This window comes from Arachis hypogaea, chromosome 20 (genome assembly GCF_003086295.3).
Source record: "Arachis hypogaea cultivar Tifrunner chromosome 20, arahy.Tifrunner.gnm2.J5K5, whole genome shotgun sequence".
NCBI lineage: Eukaryota > Viridiplantae > Streptophyta > Magnoliopsida > Fabales > Fabaceae > Arachis > Arachis hypogaea.
This window is the reverse complement of record NC_092055.1, coordinates 116,923,501-116,936,673: the sequence shown is the minus strand read 5'-3', so window position 1 is coordinate 116,936,673 and position 13,173 is coordinate 116,923,501. Positions and strand designations below refer to the sequence as shown.

The 13,173-nt window shown below is 38.4% G+C and overlaps 1 non-coding gene across 1 annotated transcript; it reads right to left on the bottom strand.

Annotated features, from left to right (window-relative positions):
- Positions 1-4,469: 4,469 nt before the first annotated feature.
- On the bottom strand, positions 4,470-4,573 carry LOC112788327 (small nucleolar RNA R71). Its single transcript, XR_003195695.1, has one exon. It is a non-coding gene; the product is annotated as a small nucleolar RNA R71 (small nucleolar RNA).
- Between the last annotated feature and the right edge of the window lie 8,600 nt (positions 4,574-13,173).

Below are 13,173 nucleotides of genomic sequence, written 5' to 3'. Positions count from 1 at the left end.
AATCCCAATTTCAGAGTCTATCTTGTGTTGAATTTGGCGGATTTCATCAACTTTTCTTACATTTATCCACTAAAATTGCATGCTTTCATGATTTCCTCCCAATTATGCTTTATAGTTAAAAATATGCTTCCAAGACCTTAAAGATACTAATTTTTAATCCTCTTCTATTACCATTCGATGTCGTGATGCGTTTACTAAGTGATTTCAGGATCTATAGGTCAAGAATGGCTTAGAGGATGGAATGAAAGCATGCAAAAGCGAAAGGAACTTGAAGGGTTGAAGTTTTGAGAATCTGGTGCTCACGCGTACGCATGACCTTCTGCATATGTGATGAGCGGATAATTTATACGCTTTTTGACATTGTTTTTAGTATGTTTTTAGTAGGATCTAGTTACTTTTAGGGATGTTTTCATTAGTTTTTATGTTAAATTCACATTTCTGGACTTTACTATGAGTTTGTGTGTTTTTCTGTGATTTCAGGTATTTTCTGGCTGAAATTGAGGGACTTGAGCAGAAATCAGATTCAGAGGTTGAAGAAGGACTGCTGATGCTGTTGGATTCTGACCTCCCTGCACTCAAAGTGGATTTTCTGGAGCTACAGAACTTGAAATGGCGCGCTTCCAATTGCGTTGGAAAGTAGACATCCAGGGCTTTCCAACAATATATAATAGTCTATACTTTGGCCAAGAATAGACGACATAAACTGGCGTTCAACGCCAGCCTTCTGCCCAAATCTGGCGTCCAGCGCCAGAAAAGGATCCAAAACCAGAGTTGAACGCCCAAACTGGCACAGAAACTGGCGTTCAACTTCACAAATGGCCTCTGCACGTGCTACACTTAAGCTCAGCCCAAACACACACCAAGTGGGCCCAGGAAGTGGATTTATGCATCAATTACTCACTCATGTAAACCCTAGTGACTAGTTTATTATAAATAGGACCTCTTACTATTGTATGAGACGTCTTTTTGACCATCTTTGGATCCTGGATTGTATTCTGATCCTGTGATCTCGTTTAGGGGGCTGGCCATCTCGGCCATGCCTGGACCCTTCACTTATGTATTTTCAACGGTAGAGTTTCTACACTCCATAGATTAAGGTGTGGAGCTCTGCTGTTCCTCAAAGATTAATGCAAAGTACTACTATTTTCTATTCAATTCATCTTATTTCGCTTCTAAGATATCCATTCGCACCCAAGAACGTGATGAAGGTGATGATTATGTGTGACGCTCATCATCCTTCCCCCTTATGAACGCGTGCCTGACAAACACTTCTGTTCTACATGAATTAAGCTAGAATGAGTATCTCTTAGATCTCCTAACCAGAATCTTCGTGGCGTAAGCTAGAATGATGGCGGCATTCAAGAGAATCCGGAAGGTCTAAACCTTGTCTGTGGTATTCTGAGTAGGATTCAATGATTGAATGACTGTGACGAGCTTCAAACTCGCGAGTGCTGGGCGTTAGTGACAGACGCAAAAGGAGGTGAATCCTATTCCAGCATGATCGGGAACCGACAGATGAATAGCCGTGCCGTGACAGGGTGCGTGAGCATATTATTCACTGAGAGGAGGGGATGTAGCCACTGACAACGGTGATGCCCTTGCATAAAGCCAGCCATGGAAAGGAGTAAGACTGATTGGATGAAGATAGCAGGAAAGCAGAGGTTCAGAGGAACGAAAAGCATCTCCATTCGCTTATCTGAAATTCCTACCAATGATTTACATAAGTATCTCTATCCCTATTTTACTATATAATATTCGAAAACACCATTATCACTTTCTATCTGCCTGACTGAGATTTACAAGGTGACCATAGCTTGCTTCATACCAACAATCTCCGTGGGATTCGACCCTTACTCACGTAAGGTATTACTTGGACGACCCAGTGCACTTGCTGGTTAGTTGTATCGAAGTTGTGACAATTATATATTGAGATCAGAGCACCAAGTTGCTCACGTTGCTGGGGATTGTTTGAGCCTGGACATCACAATTTCGTGCACCAAGTTTTTGCGCCGTTGCCGGGGATTGTTCGAGTTTGGACAACTGACGGTACATCTTGTTGCTCAGATTGGGTAACTTTCTTTTCGTTTTCTTTTCAAAAAGTTTTCAAAAATTTTTCAAAAACTCTTCTTTTGTTTTCGAAAAAAATGTTTTCAAAAATTTTCTTCAGAATTTTTAAGAATGAATTCTAGTGTTTCATGAAGCATGTGAAGCCTGGCTGGCTGTAAAGCCATGTCTAAATTCTTTTGGACTGAGGCTTCCAAACCATCAGAGGTAAGTTACATACTTGGTAAATGATGAGCAGCAATTTGCTATCAAGATCAATATACTCTGATGTTAAATGCTGAAGCTTGGCTGGCCATTGGCCATGTCTAGTGTTTTGGACTGGAGCCTTCTTTGAAAGCTTGGCTGGCTAGTGAGCCATGTCTAATTCCTGGACTGAAGCTTTAGACTAAGAATGCAAGATTCCTGGAATTCATATTAAAAATTTTGGAATCCTTATTTTTCTTTTTCATATAATTTTCGAAAAATATAAAATAAAAATCCAAAAAAATTAGAAAATCATAAAAATCAAAAATATTTTCTGTTTCTTGTTTGAATCTTGAGTCACATTATAAGTTTGGTGTCACTTGCATATGCATCTTGCATTTTTCGAAAATATCATGCATTCATAGTGTTCTTCATGATCTTCAAGTTGTTCTTGGTAAGTCTTCTTGTATGATCTTGATGATTTTTTGTTATGTGTCTTTTCATGTTTATCATATGCATTCTTGAATTCTTAGTGCCTAAGCATTAAAGAATTCTAAGTTTGGTGTCTTGCATGTTTTCTTTGCATTAAAATTTTTTTCAAAATTGTGTCTATGATGTTCATCTTGACATTCATAGTGTTCTTGGTGTTCATCTTGACATTCATAGCATTCTTGCATGCATTCATTGTTTTGATCTAAAAAATTTCATGCATTGCATAATTTTCATGTTTTTCATAAAAATTTCAAAAATAAAAAAAAATATCTTTCCCTTTTTCTCTCATCAAATTCGAAAATTTGAGTTGACTTTTTCAAAAATTTTTAAAAATCAAGTTGTTTCTTATGAGTCAAATCAAATTTTCAATTTGAAAATCTTATCTTTTTCAAAATCTTTTTCGAAAATCAAATCTTTTTCAAAATTCTTAGTTATTTTCGAAAATTAAAAAAAATATTTTTCAAAAATATTTTTCTTATTTTTATATCAAATTTTCGAAAATAACATAATCAATTAATGTTTGATTCAAAAATTTGAAGTTTGTTACTTGCTTGTTAAGAAAGATTCAAACTTTAAGTTCTAGAATCATATCTTGTGATTTCTTATGAATCAAGTCATTAATTGTGATTTTAAAAATCAAATATTTTTCAAAACTAATTTCAATCATATCTTTTCAAAAATATCTTCTTATCTTATCTTTTTCAAAAATATCTTTTCAAAATATCTTTTCTAACTTCCTAACTTCTTATCTTTTCAAAAATTGTTTCAACTAACTAACTAACTTTTTGTTTGTTTCTTAACTTTTTCAAAACTACCTAACTAACTCTCTCTCTCTCTAATTTTCGAAAATATCTCCCCTCTTTTTCAAAAATTTCTTTTTTATTAACTAATTATTTTTATTTTTAAATTTTAAAAATTTTTCGAAAATATCTAACATTTTTCAAAAACCATTTTTCAAAAATCACTAACTCTTTTTCAAAATAATTTTCGAAAATTATACCTCCCCCATCCTATTCTATTTATTCATTCATATCCTAACATCTCATCTCACATCTCTTCCATCTATAGTTGTGTTTCTTCCATTATATTACATTCTTTGTCTCCCCCTCTTCTTCCACTCACACAAGAATCCCTATACTGTGGTATAAAGGATCTCCATTATTATTATTATTTTTCTGTGCCTTCTTCTTTGTCATATGAGCAGGAGCAAGGATAAGAACATTCTTGTGGAAGCAGATCCAGAACCGGAAAGGACTCTGAAGAGAAAATTAAGAGAAGCTAAAATACAACAATCCAGAGATAACCTTTCAGAAATTTTCGAACAGGAAGAGAATATGGCAGCCGAAAATAATAATAATGTAAGGAAGATGCTTGGTGACTTTACTGCACCTAATTCCAATCTACATGGAAGAAGCATCTCCATTCCTGCCATTGGAGCAAACAACTTTGAGCTGAAACCTCAATTAGTTTCTCTGATGCAGCAGAACTGCAAGTTTCATGGACTTCCATCTGAAGATCCTTTTCAGTTCTTAACTGAATTCTTGCAGATATGTGATACTGTTAAGACTAATGGAGTAGATCCTGAAGTCTATAGGCTCATGCTTTTCCCTTTTGCTGTAAGAGACAGAGCTAGATTATGGTTGGATTCTCAACCTAAAGACAGCCTGAACTCTTGGGATAAGCTAGTCACGGCTTTCTTAGCCAAGTACTTTCCTCCTCAAAAGCTGAGCAAGCTTAGAGCTGATGTTCAAACCTTCAGGCAGAAAGAAGGTGAATCCCTCTATGAAGCTTGGGAAAGATACAAACAGTTGACCAAAAAGTGTCCTTCTGACATACTTTCAGAATGGACCATCCTGGATATATTCTTTGATGGTCTGTCTGAGCTATCAAAGATGTCACTGGACACTTCTGCAGGTGGATCCATTCACCTAAAGAAAACGCCTGCAGAAGCTCAAGAACTCATTGACATGGTTGCTAATAACCAGTTCATGTACACTTCTGAAAGGAATCCTGTGAGTAATGGGACGCCTATGAAGAAGGGAGTTCTTGAAGTTGATACTCTGAATGCCATATTGGCTCAGAATAAAATATTGACTCAGCAAGTCAATATGATTTCTCAGAGTCTGCATGGAATGCAAGCTGCATCCAACAGTACTCAAGAGGCTTCTTCTGAAGAAGAAGCCTATGATCCTGAGAACCCTGCAATAGCAGAGGTAAATTACTTAGGTGAACCTTATGGAAACACCTATAACTCAACATGGAGAAATCATCCAAATTTCTCATGGAAGGATCAAAAGCCCCAACAAGGCTTTAATAATGGTGGAAGAAACAGGTTTAACAATAATAAACCTTTTCCATCATCAACTCAGCAACAGACAGAGAACTCTGAACAAAATGCTTCTAATTTAGCAAATCTAGTCTCTGATCTATCTAAGGCCACTGTAAGTTTCATGAATGAAACAAGGTCTTCCATTAGAAATCTGGAAGCACAAGTGGGCCAGCTGAGTAAAAGGATCACTGAAATCCCTCCTAGTACTCTCCCAAGCAATACAGAAGAGAATCCAAAAGGAGAGTGCAAGGCCATTGACATAAGCGCCATGGCCGAACCTGTGAGGAGAGGAGAGGACGTGAATCCCAAGGAGGAAGACCTCCTGGGACGTCCAGTGATCAATAAGGAGCTTCCCTCTGAGGAACTAAAGGACTCTGAGGCTCATCTAGAGACCATAGAGATTCCATTGAACCTCCTTATGCCCTTCATGAGCTCTGATGAGTATTCCTCTTCTGAAGAGAATGAGGATGTTACTGAAGAGCAAACTGCCAAGTTTCTTGGTGCAATCATGAAGCTGAATGCCAAATTGTTTGGCATTGATACTTGGGAAGTTGAACCTCCCTTGTTCATCAATGAACTAAGTGATCTGGATCAACTGACATTGCCTCAGAAGAGACAGGATCCTGGAAAGTTCATAATACCCTGCACCATAGACACCATGATCTTTAAAGCTCTGTGTGACCTTGGTTCAGGGATAAACCTCATGCCCCTCTCTATAATAGAGAAACTGGGAATCTATGGGGTGCAAGCTGCTAAAATCTCACTAGAGATGGCAGACAGCTCAAGAAAATAGGCTTATGGACAAGTAGAAGATGTATGAGTAAAGGTTGAGGGCCTTTACATACCTACTGATTTCATAGTCCTGGATACTGGAAAGAAAGAGGATGAATCCATCATCCTAGGAAGACCTTTCCTGGCCACAGCAAGAGCTGTGATTGATGTTGACAGAGGTGAAATAGTCCTTCAATGGAATGAGAACTCCCTTGTATTCAAAACTCAAGGATCTCCCTCTGCAACCATGGAGAGGAAGCAGCAAAAGCTTCTCTCCAAGCAGAGTCAACCAGAGCCCCCACAGTCAAACTCTAAGTTTGGTGTTGGGAGGCCACAACCAAACTCTAAGTTTGGTGTTGAACTCCCATATCCAAACTCTAAGTTTGGTGTTGGAGAGTCTCAACAAAGCTCTGCACATCTGTGAGGCTCCATGAGAGCCCACTGTCAAGCTATTGACATTAAAGAAGCGCTTGTTGGGAGGCAACCCAATGTTTATCTAATTCTTATTTTTATTATTTTTCATGTTTTCTTAGGTTCATGATCATGTGGAGTCACAAAATAAATAGAAAAATTGAAAACGGAATCAAAAACAGCAGAAGAAAAATCACACCCTGGAGGAGCATCTGTCTGGCGTTCAGCGCCAGAACAGAGCATGGTTCTGGCGCTGAATGCCCAAAATGGGCAGCTTCTGGGCGCTGAACGCCAGAACAGGCATGGTTCTGGCGTTCAACGCCAGAAATGGCACACAAATGGGCGTTGAACGCCCAAAATGGCCACCAACCTGGCGCTGAACGCCCAGAGTTGGGTACAAAGGCATTTTTACATGCCTAATGGGTGCAGGGATGTAAATACCTTGACACCTCAGGATCTGTGGACCCCACAGGATCATCTCAGGATCTGTGGACCCCACAGGATCATCTCAGGACCTGTGAACCCCACAGGATCCCCACCTACCTCCACTCACTTCTTCTCACCACTCTCTTTCACACAACCCCATAAACACTCTTCCTTAAAAACCCCTCACCAATCACCTCAATCTCTCTTCCCCACTAAACCTTCACCACTTACATCCATCTCCTCTTCCCCATAAACCTACCTCATAAACTCCACCTACCATCAAAATTCAAAACCAATTTCCCACCCAAACCCACCCATATGGCCGAACCTTTACCCCTCCTCCCTTCCCTATATAAAGACCTCCATTCTTCATCAAATTCACACAACACACCCCTCTATACCCTTCTTGGCCGAAACCACATCTCCCTCTCCCTCTCCATATTTCTTCTTCTTCTTCTTCTATTCTTTTGTTTATTGCTCGAGGGCGAGCAATATTCTAAGTTTGGTGTGGTAAAAGCATAAGCTTTTTGTTTTTCCATTACCATTGATGGCATCTAAGACCGGAGAATCCTCTAGAAGAGGGAAAGGGAAGATAAAAGCTTCCACATCCGAGTCATGGGAGATGGAAAGGTTCATCTCCAAAGCCCATCAAGACCACTTCTATGATGTTGTGGCCAAGAAAAAGGTGATCCCTGAGGTCCCTTTTAAACTCAAAAGAAATGAGTATCCGGAGATCCGACATGAAATTCAAAGAAGAGGTTGGGAAGTTCTAACAAATCCCATCCAACAAGTCGGCATCTTAATGGTTCAAGAGTTCTATGCCAATGCATAGATCACCAAGAACCATGATCAAAGTAAGAACCCGGATCCAAAGAACTATGTTACAATGGTTCGGGGGAAATACTTAGATTTTAGTCCGGAGAATGTGAGGTTGGCGTTCAACTTGCCATACATGGAAGAGAACGCACGCCCCTACACAAGGAGAGTCAACTTTGATCAAAGGTTGGACCAAGTCCTTATGGACATATGTGTAGAAGGAGCTCAATGGAAGATTGACTCCAAAGGCAAGCCGGTTCAACTAAGAAGATTGGACCTCAAGCCTATAGCTAGAGGATGGTTGGAGTTTATTCAATGCTCAATCATTCCCACTAGCAACCGGTCTGAAGTTACTATAAGACCGGGCCATCATGATCCATAGCATCATGATTGGAGAAGAGGTGGAAGTTCATGAGATTATACCTCAAGAACTCTACAAGGTGGCTGACAAGTCCTCCACCATGGCAAGGTTAGCCTTTCCTCACCTCATTTGCCACCTATGCAATTCAGCTAGGATTGACATAGAGGGAGATATCCTCATCAAAGAGGACAAGCCCATCACTAAGAAAAAGATGGAGCAAGCAAGAGAGCCCAGTCATGGAACTCAAGAGGCGCAAGAAGCTCACTTCCATGAGATCCCTGAGATGCCTCAAATGCACTTTCCTCCACATAACTATTGGGAGCAAATCAACACCTCCCTAGGAGAATTGAGTTCCAATATGGGACAACTAAGGGTGGAACATCAAGAGCACTCCATCATGCTCCATGAAATAAGAGAAGATCAAAAAGCAATGAGGGAGGAGCAACAAAGACAAGGAAGAGACATAGAAGAGCTCAAGGACATCATTGGTTCCTCAAGAAGGAAACGCCACCATCACTAAGGTGGATTCATTCCTTGTTCTTGCTTTCTCTGTTTTTCGTTTTCTATGTTACGTGCTTATCTATGTTTGTGCCTTCATTACATGATCATTAGTAGTTAGTAACTTTGTCTTAAAGATATGAATGTCCTATGAATCCATCACCTCTCTTAAATGAAAAATGTTTTAATTCAAAAGAACAAGAAGTACATGAGTTTCGAATTTATCCTTGAACTTAGTTTAATTATATTGATGTGGTGACAATGCTTCTTGTTTTCTGAATGTATGCTTGAACAATGCATATGTCTTTTGAAGTTGTTGTTTAAGAATGTTAAATATGTTGGCTCTTGAAAGAATGATGACTAGGAGACATGTTATTTGATAATCTGAAAAATCATAAAAATGATTCTTGAAGCAAGAAAAAGCAGCAAAGAACAAAGCTTGCAGAAAAAAAAAGGGGGGGGGGCGAAAAAAAAAATAAAAAAAAAATAGAAAGAAAAAGAAAAAGCAAGCAGAAAAAGCCAATAACCCTTAAAACCAAAAGGCAAGGGCAAATAAAAAAGGGATCCCAAGGCTTTGAGCATCAGTGGATAGGAGGGCCTAAAGGAATAAAATCCTGGTCTAAGCGGCTAAACCAAGCTGTCCCTAACCATGTGCTTGTGGCGTGTAGGTGTCAAGTGAAAACTTGAGACTGAGCGGTTAAAGTCAAGGTCCAAAGTAAAAACAAAGAGTGTGCTTAAGAACCCTGGACACCTCTAATTGGGGACTTTAGCAAAGCTGAGTCACAATCTGAAAAGGTTCACCCAATTATGTGTCTGTGGCATTTATGTATCCGGTGGTAATACTGGAAAACAAAGTGCTTAGGGCCACGACCAAGACTCATAAAGAAGCCGTGTTCAAGAATCATCATACTGAACTAGGAGAGTCAATAACACTATTCGAAATCTGAAGTTCCTATAGATGCCAATCATTCTGAACCTCAATGGATAAAGTGAGATGCCAAAACTATTCAAGAGGCAAAAAGCTATAAGTCCCGCTCATTTGATTGAAGCTATGTTTCATTGATAGTTTGGAATTTATAGTATATTCTCTTCTTTTTATCCTATTTTGATTTTCAGTTGCTTGGGGACAAGCAACAATTTAAGTTTGGTGTTGTGATGAGCGGATAATTTATACGCTTTTTGACATTGTTTTTATTATGTTTTTAGTAGGATCTAGTTACTTTTAGGGATGTTTTCATTAGTTTTTATGTTAAATTCACATTTCTGGACTTTACTATGAGTTTGTGTGTTTTTCTGTGATTTCAGGTATTTTCTGGCTGAAATTGAGGGACTTGAGCAGAAATCAGATTCAGAGGTTGAAGAAGGACTGCTGATGCTATTGGATTCTGACCTCCCTGCACTCAAAGTGAATTTTCTGGAGCTACAGAACTCGAAATGGCGCGCTTCCAATTGCGTTGGAAAGTAGACATCCAGGGATTTCCAGCAATATATAATAGTCCATACTTTGGCCAAGAATAGACGACATAAACTGGCGTTCAACGCCAGCCTTCTGCCCAAATCTGGCGTCCAGCACCAGAAAAGGATCCAAAACCAGAGTTGAACGCCCAAACTGGCACAGAAACTGGTGTTCAACTCCACAAATGGCCTCTGCACGTGCTACACTTAAGCTCAGCCCAAACACACACCAAGTGGGCCCAGGAAGTGGATTTATGCATCAATTACTCACTCATGTAAACCCTAGTGACTAGTTTATTATAAATAGGACCTCTTACTATTGTATGAGACGTCTTTTTGACCATCTTTGGATCCTGGATTGTATTCTGATCCTGTGATCTCGTTTAGGGGGCTGGCCATCTCGGCCATGCCTGGACCCTTCACTTATGTATTTTCAACGGTAGAGTTTCTACACTCCATAGTTTAAGGTGTGGAGCTCTGCTGTTCCTCAAAGATTAATGTAAAGTACTACTGTTTTCTATTCAATTCATCTTATTTCGCTTCTAAGATATCCATTCGCACCCAAGAACGTGATGAAGGTGATGATTATGTGTGACGCTCATCATCCTTCCCCCTTATGAACGCGTGCCTGACAAACACTTCTGTTCTACATGAATTAAGCTAGAATGAGTATCTCTTAGATCTCCTAACCAGAATCTTCGTGGCATAAGCTAGAATGATGGCGGCATTCAAGAGAATCCGGAAGGTCTAAACCTTGTCTGTGGTATTCTGAGTAGGATTCAATGATTGAATGACTGTGACGAGCTTCAAACTCGCGAGTGCTGGGCGTTAGTGACAGACGCAAAAGGAGGGTGAATCCTATTCCAGCATGATCGGGAACCGACAGATGAATAGCCGTGCCGTGACAGGGTGCGTGAGCATATTATTCACTGAGAGGAGGGGATGTAGCCACTGACAACGGTGATGCCCTTGCATAAAGCCAGCCATGGAAAGGAGTAAGACTGATTGGATGAAGATAGCAGGAAAGCAGAGGTTCAGAGGAACGAAAAGCATCTCCATTTGCTTATCTGAAATTCCTACCAATGATTTACATAAGTATCTCTATCCCTATTTTACTATATAATATTCGAAAACACCATTATCACTTTCTATCTGCCTGACTGAGATTTATAAGGTGACCATAGCTTGCTTCATACCAACAATCTCCGTGGGATTCGACCCTTACTCACGTAAGGTATTACTTGGACGACCCAGTGCACTTGCTGGTTAGTTGTATCGAAGTTGTGACAATTATATATTGAGATCAGAGCACCAAGTTGCTCACGTTGCCAGGGATTGTTTGAGCCTGGACATCACAATTTCGTGCACCAATATGCGTGACCTGTGCAGAGTTCAAACGGCACGCACGCGTGGCTCACACGTATGCGTGACAAGTGGCGCGTGATTTTATTAGAATTGCATGTGCCAGCTATTTCTGGACCTTTCTTGGGCCGAAATCAACTCCATTCTGACTGGGAAAAGGCCAAGAATTGTAGGGGATAAGGGGACAAGGAAGCATACACACATTAGGACTTAATTTAGCTAATTTTTGGTTCTTAGTTCTTCTAGAGAGAGAAACTCTTACTTCTCTCTAGGTTTTAGTGCTCTTTGATTGTCTTTTGCTTTAATTTCTAAATTAGAGCTTGTTATTCTAGTTTTATTGTCTTAATTTCAGTTTTTCTAGTTCTAATTTTACTTAATTCCTTTGTTAGTATTGTGTTCTTTTTAGTTTTCTCTTATTTCTCATTTTGTGAATCTTGTTAATTTTGAATTCTCATTAATACATTAAGGTTTTATGTGTTATATTTTTAGTTGAATTGATATTGTAAATAATTGTTAGTTGGTAGCTTTAATTTCTATTTAATTTTACAAATTAGCTATGTCTCTAACTATTGCACATTAAGTGTTTGACAAAATATTTTCATTAGTTATGGAGTAGTTTCTTATACTCTTGGCCTAGATAAAAGGGATTGAGTAACCTTGAGTCATTGGGTCTAATTGGATTAATGATTTTGGCACCCTTGTTAGTCAATTCGATACTCGTTAACACTAGTCTACTACTAATTTAATTAGTAGCTAAGTTGGGATATATGGATTGATGTTGATAAAGCCTATTTGACATACTTCAAGCATAGAAGTAGACTTGATGGGATTGGTCCTTTACAATTGTTAATATATGGTTATTAGATAAGGATAGTGATCTCAATTCCTATGCCTTAGCCCAAGAATTCTTTTGTAATTCATATTTGAAAATCCAAATTCTAATTACTCAATTCTTACTTTAGTTATTTTAGTTGTTTAATTAGTTCTAGAATAGAATTAGATTCATATATTGTCTTGTTAGATTGCTATTTACTTGGGTATTACTTTAATTGTCTTGATTTAATTTCTTGCGATTTAAGTTTCTTGCATGTTAAGCTTTGCTAGTTTAAATTCTTACTTATGCCTTTCAACCCTAGATTTCTAACCAACTTTGATCCACACTATTATCCATTCCCTTGCGGACGACCCGGGAGCAATACTCTCAGTTAATTTTTGTTGAGTTGAGCTTGTAACAACCAAATTAAACTTTGATTGAGAGATAGTTGTCGGTTTGAAACTATACTTGCAACCCAATTCTCATTGATAAATTCTAGACTGACGATCAGTTCCTATCAATAACTTCAGATTTTGTCAAGTTAAAAAGGCTTGATAGTGGAAATTTCATATGATGGCAAAAGCAGATGCATTTCCTTCTCACAACATTAAAATTGGCATATGTTTATACCACACCAAAACTTCCAGAAGTTGAAGGGGAGGCCATTATGAAAATTTGAACAAGGCAAAAGTGGGACAACGATGACTATATATGCACTAGACACATTCTCAATGGCTTAGTTGGTGTATTATTTGATGTTTACCAGAATGTTAGGAGCACAAAAGAACTATGGGACAAATTAGAGGCAAAATATATGGTCAAAAACACAATAAATAAGAAATTTCTCGTCAATCATTTTAATAATTATAAGATGATTGATCGTAGGTCTGTTATGGAACAACTACTTGAAATTAAGCGTATTTTAAATAAATTTAAGCAACATAACATGCACATGGATGATATTATTATTGTCTCTTCAATTATTGACAAACTCCTTCCATCATAAAAAGAATTCAAAAAAGTTATAAAACATAGAAAGGATGATATTTCTCCAAAGTAATTAAGTAATCACTTTCATCTTAAAAAAGAGTATCATAAACAAGATGATACTAACGAATAAAGTACTCATGCTAATTTTCATATAATGGAGAATAGAAGGTCCAACAAGCCCAAGAAGAAAAGATGTTGAGA